The sequence below is a fragment of the Cupressus sempervirens genome, chromosome 1 (genome assembly GCF_028749045.1).
Source record: "Cupressus sempervirens isolate cs-2001-9-10 chromosome 1, ASM2874904v1, whole genome shotgun sequence".
Lineage (NCBI taxonomy): Eukaryota > Viridiplantae > Streptophyta > Pinopsida > Cupressales > Cupressaceae > Cupressus > Cupressus sempervirens.
In genome coordinates this window covers 450,638,544-450,645,422 of record NC_143118.1, presented here as the reverse complement: position 1 = coordinate 450,645,422, position 6,879 = coordinate 450,638,544, and the positions used below count along the sequence as shown (strand labels likewise).

Sequence of the window (6,879 nt, the reverse complement as noted above, 5' to 3'; positions counted from 1 at the left end):
TTGTTATTTTGTTCTAGGTTCATATTGCCAGGCATGGTCTTTCTTCACAGAAAAATATATTTACAAAATTATTGGACATGTTTTACTTAATGTTTATATCTGCACATATGGTTTTGAAAGAAAAAATTGGTGTAATTAATGTGTATATCGACAAAAATATTGAACATGTTGTACTTAATGTTTATATCTGCACATATGATTTTGAAAGAGAAATTTGGTCTAATTAATGTGTATATCTACAAAAATATTGGACATGTTGTACTTAATGTTGATATCTGCACATATGGTTTTGAAAGAAAAATTTGGTCACCTTGTTCAAATTCACCCATATTATAGTCAATGAAAAGTTGTCTTCTTACAATGCTCTATCTTAATATCCTCCTTTGTGTCACTTCATTCTTAGTTCTTCTTGAAGATATAAATTCTAAATATTTTTTGTTTCACCAATTTTTGAACTTCATCACTAAAACACCCAATTCTTGGTTTTTTAGTGTTTCGGTGTTCAATAATGGAAAACATGTTTGTTTCACCTTAGACATGCATTTCCTACCATTCCTAAAGGTTTGGGACTAGTTGGTGTCCATTAGGATTAAAAATGAAAAAAAGTTGTCATATTTGATAAGAAATTGCAAATATGCAAATATGCAATTTTGGAAAAGTTGTCGAAATTGTCTTTTTGGCCTTCCAAAAGTTGGTTTGAACCAATTGGATGAAGGTATTAAGACTCATTGTGTCCATTTCATAACTGATCATCAAGTTGTACGGAAGAATCAACATTCTATGAAGGGAAAAACCTATTTTCTAGATCAAATTTGTTCTGTAGAACTCTGTACGGATTGGTACAGATAGCTGATGCACATGTGAAGTTGGTTGCCTATGAATTTATTGCAAAGCATGTGAATCCCTACGCCCATGTTTTCCCATCCTTGTAATTGTGACAAGTGATGTCATAACTTAGAAAAAAGATAAAAAACAAACAATAGCTTTGGTAAATACTCCAAATCAAAATCAACCTTATATTGAGTGATGATTAACATATGTGAATAGTAGCATCTTATATCATTAATCATCACTATATGATTGTAATAGATGAGTAGGAATTAGCACAAACAAATCTTGGATTAATTGGCAGACATTTGAATGAGCTACTGTGAGCTTAGACCTAGCTACTATAAATGCACTTTAGGATTTATATGTTTTCAATTTTTTTACTATTGATATTTGGAAGGAAAAATAGTCAATTCTTGATAGGAATTTAGCCAACAAATTCCACATTCAGGAAAGTACTATGAAAGTGTAGATAGGTTGTTATACACCTACTTGTACAATCTTGTATGAAAGAAGGCACACAATGACATCAAGCACCATCCCCACTGAATGAGCACAAGGCACAAAATTCCATTAAATAACAACATCAATAATGGTAGCAGTATCTTGCTACTATTGCACACGGTCCACCTAGTCTTCCACTACTTTGCTTTTCCTTTCTTTCCTTCATTCATCAACTTCCATACCCACAAAGATGCTTTCTCGTTCTTCCTTATAACCCTACTTCACATCACTCTTTAAGTCCCATTCTTGCCATTGATAGGCCATTCACAAACCCATCTTGTCTATTATGCTTCACTAGGCTACAAGTGGGTAAAGAGGGAAAGAAAAGAAAAGAAAGAGAAATAGATGCTAGAATGGAAAGCATGAATATTGTTGCAAGCATGTAATTTGCTTATGAGAATGTAGGGTTAAATAAGTGTTTCAGGCCACTAGTCCCAAGATTAAGTCTTTCTCCAACTAGCACTAGCACACCAACAACTAATGCATCTCTCTGGTCTACTCAACAGTCCCATGATTAGTACAACCACCAAGTTTTCTCTTCATTAACTGCTACTAAAAACCTCTCATTATCTGTTGCATCTAGCCTTCTTGACAAAAAGAGCATTAACAAGATAGATGAAAAAGAAGATGTTAATGTTAAAGACCAAGACCCCCCACATTCATAACTTTACTTCAGGTGGGTTTATGTGCCTATATATAGTATGTTGACTAAACTCCCATTCTAGTTTATGTGTTCTATATAGCACTAAATAGTTATTTAACTTTATAAGTTGGGTCACTGATGAATTCAATTTGTTTCTTATAAGACTAGAGATTACATTCATAAGATTATCCTCTATAGGTGAGTTTATGTACCTATATATAAATTGTTGACTAAACTCTCATTTTAGTTTGTGTATATAAGTTGGGTCACTGATGAATTCAGTTGGTTTCTTATAAAACCAGAGACCACTTTCATAATATTATCATCTACAAGTGGATTCATGTACTCTATAAATATGAAGAATGCTGACTAAACTATAACTTTAGTTTCTTTGTTCTATTCAGTACTATATGGTTATTAAACTATCTCACGTTGCACCAACGATGAATTCAATTTGTTTTACTTATATAGATCAAGAGACTCCATTCATAATATTACTGTAGGTGGGTTTATGCACCAATAAATAGAATGGTGACTAAACTATCACTTTAGTTTCTTGGTTCTATATAGTGCTGAGTAGTCATTAAACTATCCCAAGTTGGACTAGTGATGAATTCAGTTTGTTTTTCTTACATAGACCAAAAGACTATGTTCATAAGATTACTGCAGGTGGATTCATGTACCTATACATATAGAATGTTGACTAAACTATCATTTTAGCTTATTTGTTCTATCTAGTGTTGAATAATTATTAAACTATCCCAAGTTGGGCCAATGATGAATTCAATATGCTTTTCTTATATATAACAGAGACCACATTCATGTGACTAAAATTTCATTTTAGTTTATTTGTTCTATCTAGTATTGAATAGTTATTAAACTACTCCATGTTGGGCTAGTGATGAGTTCAGTTGGTTTTTCTTATATAGAACAAGAGACTACATTCATATGATTATTGCAGGTGGGTTTATGCACCAATATGTAGATTGCTGACTAAACTATCATTTTAGTTTATTTGTTCTATAGAGTGCTTAATAGTTATTGAACTATCCCAAGCTAGTCCAGTGATGAATTCAATTTGTTCTTCTTCTATATACCCACATTCTCTTCCTAAACTATCATTTTAGTTTCTTTGTTCTATCTAGTATTGAATAGTTATAAAACTATTCCAAGTTGTGACGAATTCAGTTTGTTTTCTTATATAGTCTAGAGCATGTTTTTGATGTTTGAATTTTGTGTATGTCCTGCATAGGCAATCAACAACAACAAAGTCTCATCCATCTGGAACAAGGTGGAATCCAACATTGAAATAGATAAGAATACTAGAAATGTTTTATAAAGGTGGAACAAGGACACCCAATGCAGAACAGATCGAGCATATCACAACATAGTTGAGACAATATGGAAAGATTGAGGGGAAGAATGTTTTCTATTGGTTTCAAAACCACAAAGCAAGAGAAAGACATAAACAAAAAAGAAATAGTTTGGCAGCTGCAAAAACTACAACAAAAAGAATCTCCCTTGAATGAGAAAACAACACCCAATGCAGAACAGATCGAGCATATCACAACACAGTTTGGACAATATGGAAAGATTGAGGGGAAGAATGTTTTCTATTAGTTTCAAAACCACAAAGCAAGAGAAAGACATAAAGAAAAAAGAAATAGTTTGGCAGCTGCAACAACTACTACAAAAAGAATCTCCCTTGAGGGAGAAAACAACAATACTAACGACCTTGATATATCCAACTCCAATGGTATTGCATATTCTCTTGCACACTTGTTTTTGGTTGGCTGGCTTCAAATTTAATCATTAACCTAAAGTTTCTATATAGTACAACAATGGCATTTCTAGGGTGGACCTTATTCTTGTGGATCTCTTTCATGGCTTCTGTGCATATAATATGATATGGTAGAATAGGACCCAGGACAATATATGCAAAGCAAATTTATGTAACTTTAATTAGAGCCATATTGTGTGGGCATTCTCAATAGATTTGGAACACCCACCTTCTTTTAGACGCTCACCAAGATCAATGCCACTTGACCTACAAGCATTCCAAAGCCAAATCTCAGGTTGGGGCTTTGTGTGGGCAACAAGCAAATCAAATAGCCATCAAATAGCTCTCGCATGCACATAGATTGCCACCAAACAAACACCGTGAAATAAGAAATCACGAATCCCAATTTTTTTTTGATTATGAACCCGATTTGGTCAAAATTTTGACTAAATTGGAAACCCTAATTTGGTCGAAATTGCAACCAACTTGGGCATAATAACAAAAAAACAATGTATTCAACAAGCTCAATAAGGGCTTGGTCAAAAATTGACCTATAAAGTACTAGTGACTCTAGACCTTTATGATAGAGATCCAATTTGATAAGGTTGAAATAATAAGTAATAATTTGCCACATGTATTGTGGAGTTGGATTGTACTTGCCTTAAGAAGGGCCACTCCATGGATTATCATGCCCGCTCATGGTATTTTATAAGAAATATTTTATTGACATTTTCACCTAATATTGTAAGGTTATTTGGCTCTACAATCTCTACTATATTATAATTGAAGGAATTATTTTTGTTAACACTGAAAATTTTGGATATGGGTGGTGACGAAGTCTGGGTGGAGCCGAATAAAATTGAGGACTTCGTTCGCAACGACCGCAGGGTGTGGATAGGTATCAATGAATGTGGCACAATCTCGTTCATGGTGGCATGATAGGGTTTGATGAAAACCTTTCCCTTCAATTTGTGAACCACTGGGATGAAAGGAAACTAACCATGGGTGGTATTACTTTGAAGTTAATGAGGAGGCTATAATCTAGGCTACTAAATTATCTATGGAAGGACGGAAATGGAAAAAGAGTAATAAAGTCATTGACGAGGCCAACTTAAATCACTTCTTTTATGAGAGGAAAGAACCAGTTAAATTGTGTAGAGGGTTCAACAGGGAAGGGATCAAAAGGGAGGAGGTCCCAGAGCCTTGGGATCAGGTGTGTATCATCATTATGTAGTACTTTACTTTGGAAGGACATTTTGGTGTTTATTATTATTATCACTTTCCTTTGCTTAATCACTTCCCCCTCCATTATTTGATCTCCTTTCTGTTTTATCTACTCCACACTCTTGAGTGCATAGCTAAAGATGTTAGGGAGTGTAGGAACCAAGGAAAGAAATTCAACATACTATATCAAGGTGCCCCTTCCTCCCCAAACCTACCCTCGGGTGTCATTATTAACTATCATAAGAAAAAGAGGACTTGGAAAAGGCCTAAAAACCCTCATTAGTCTCCTCGTGATTCACCTTTGTCTAAGTCCCCCTCGAGAATTAGTAAAAAGAATAAAAAGATACCTTCAGGCCCCTCCAAATCTAAGACATCTAAGAAACCTAAAACTAAGCCCAAAAACCATATGGTGGATTTTGAAATTGAGGCTAGTGAACCCCCAACCCCTCGCCCCCTAATAGGATTGCGGCTAAATTGAGAATGAATCAAATGGCTGTGTGTGTGTGTGTGTGTGTGTGTGTGTGTGTGTGTGAGAGAGAGAGAGAGAGAGAGAGAGAGAGAGAGAGAGAGAGAGAGAACCATTATGGAGGAGAACAATTAGTGATAAGTCTGCGACCGACAAAGATACCACCAATAATAATACCAACTCCACACGTCTATGAAAGCATAAAAACAAAAAACCTAGACCTCACCACTAACATACATGTGGAGGATAGCAAAAATGTCTTATAACCACTACCTCCTTGCCTCATAGCTTGGTTGGAAGCAAAAAAAGATTCTATTGGTGCTAAGATTGTTTATGATGTTGGTGGTAAAAATGTTGATATTAGTAGTTGTGGAGGTTGTGCTACCAATAGGGAGGAAATTAGGAAAATTAAAAGGAGCTAGATATTATGCTTATACTTTTAAGACTTATGTCGATGGTTTTTAATGTTTTGATCAATTTTAACGTCTTCTTATGAATGACATAGGGTTGGATGAGACTATGTTATTTTTGTTTTTCTCTAGCTTCTGGGATGGGTTTTTGATATTAAGAGAGGGCATATGCCAATGATTTGATGTTGTGTTGTTAATGGGTTGTTTTTGTTTCTTGTTGTCTCTGTGTGGTAAATGTTAATCAGTGGCTTCATCACTCTTGCTTGTTTGAAGGGTCAACCCCCTCCTTTTGGCTACTTTAATGTCAAAAGCATGTTAAATTGGGATGAAGTGTATTAAATCTTATGGAACAACTTGATGGGAGCCCTAGTTTAGTAAGATGAGAGATAAATGTCAGTCATAAATAATAATACAACCTACTTGCATATAACCGCATTTACATTAATAAATGCAAAATGTCAAAATGTCAAACACTAAATTGAACATAAAAAGAAGGTATTTTCCACAACAAGTCAAATTGTGATCTTGCTATTAAAATTCAACTACAAAGCAATATTCACAATTGAATCTTGATAACAATATCACAAATTGAACATACTTTTTTTGAATTACATTAAGAGAAAACATTAATACATTACAAACAAGTGTTGTGTGCAGCTCGAGTCCCTGCCTATGGTGGGGTAAGAGGAGGAAGTGTGTGGATGTCTCCGCAACAGTTGTGTCACTTTGAACTATAAAAGGGTTGCAATCAAGTGGAAACACAACAATTTGCCTTACGGAATGACAAATAAAAACTAGCATACAAGCATTGTAAATAAAACTTATCTTAAAAAATCAATTAAACAACCTTATTATCATGCCAACATCGTAGCCAAGCCATGAAGCGATACAAAACTATCATGTCAACATCGTATCTAAGTCATGAAGCGATACAAAACTGCAACTCTGATTGCATTAATTTGCAGAAACAAAAATTTGCAAAAACAAAGAATCAAATAATAGTGAAATTAAGTCCCAACATACG

The 6,879-nt window shown here is 34.5% G+C and overlaps 1 pseudogene; it reads left to right on the top strand.

The window, feature by feature from the left end:
• Window positions 1-1,679: 1,679 nt before the first annotated feature.
• LOC149578248 (uncharacterized) lies at window positions 1,680-3,504 on the top strand (annotated as a pseudogene).
• The last annotated feature ends 3,375 nt before the right edge of the window (window positions 3,505-6,879 follow it).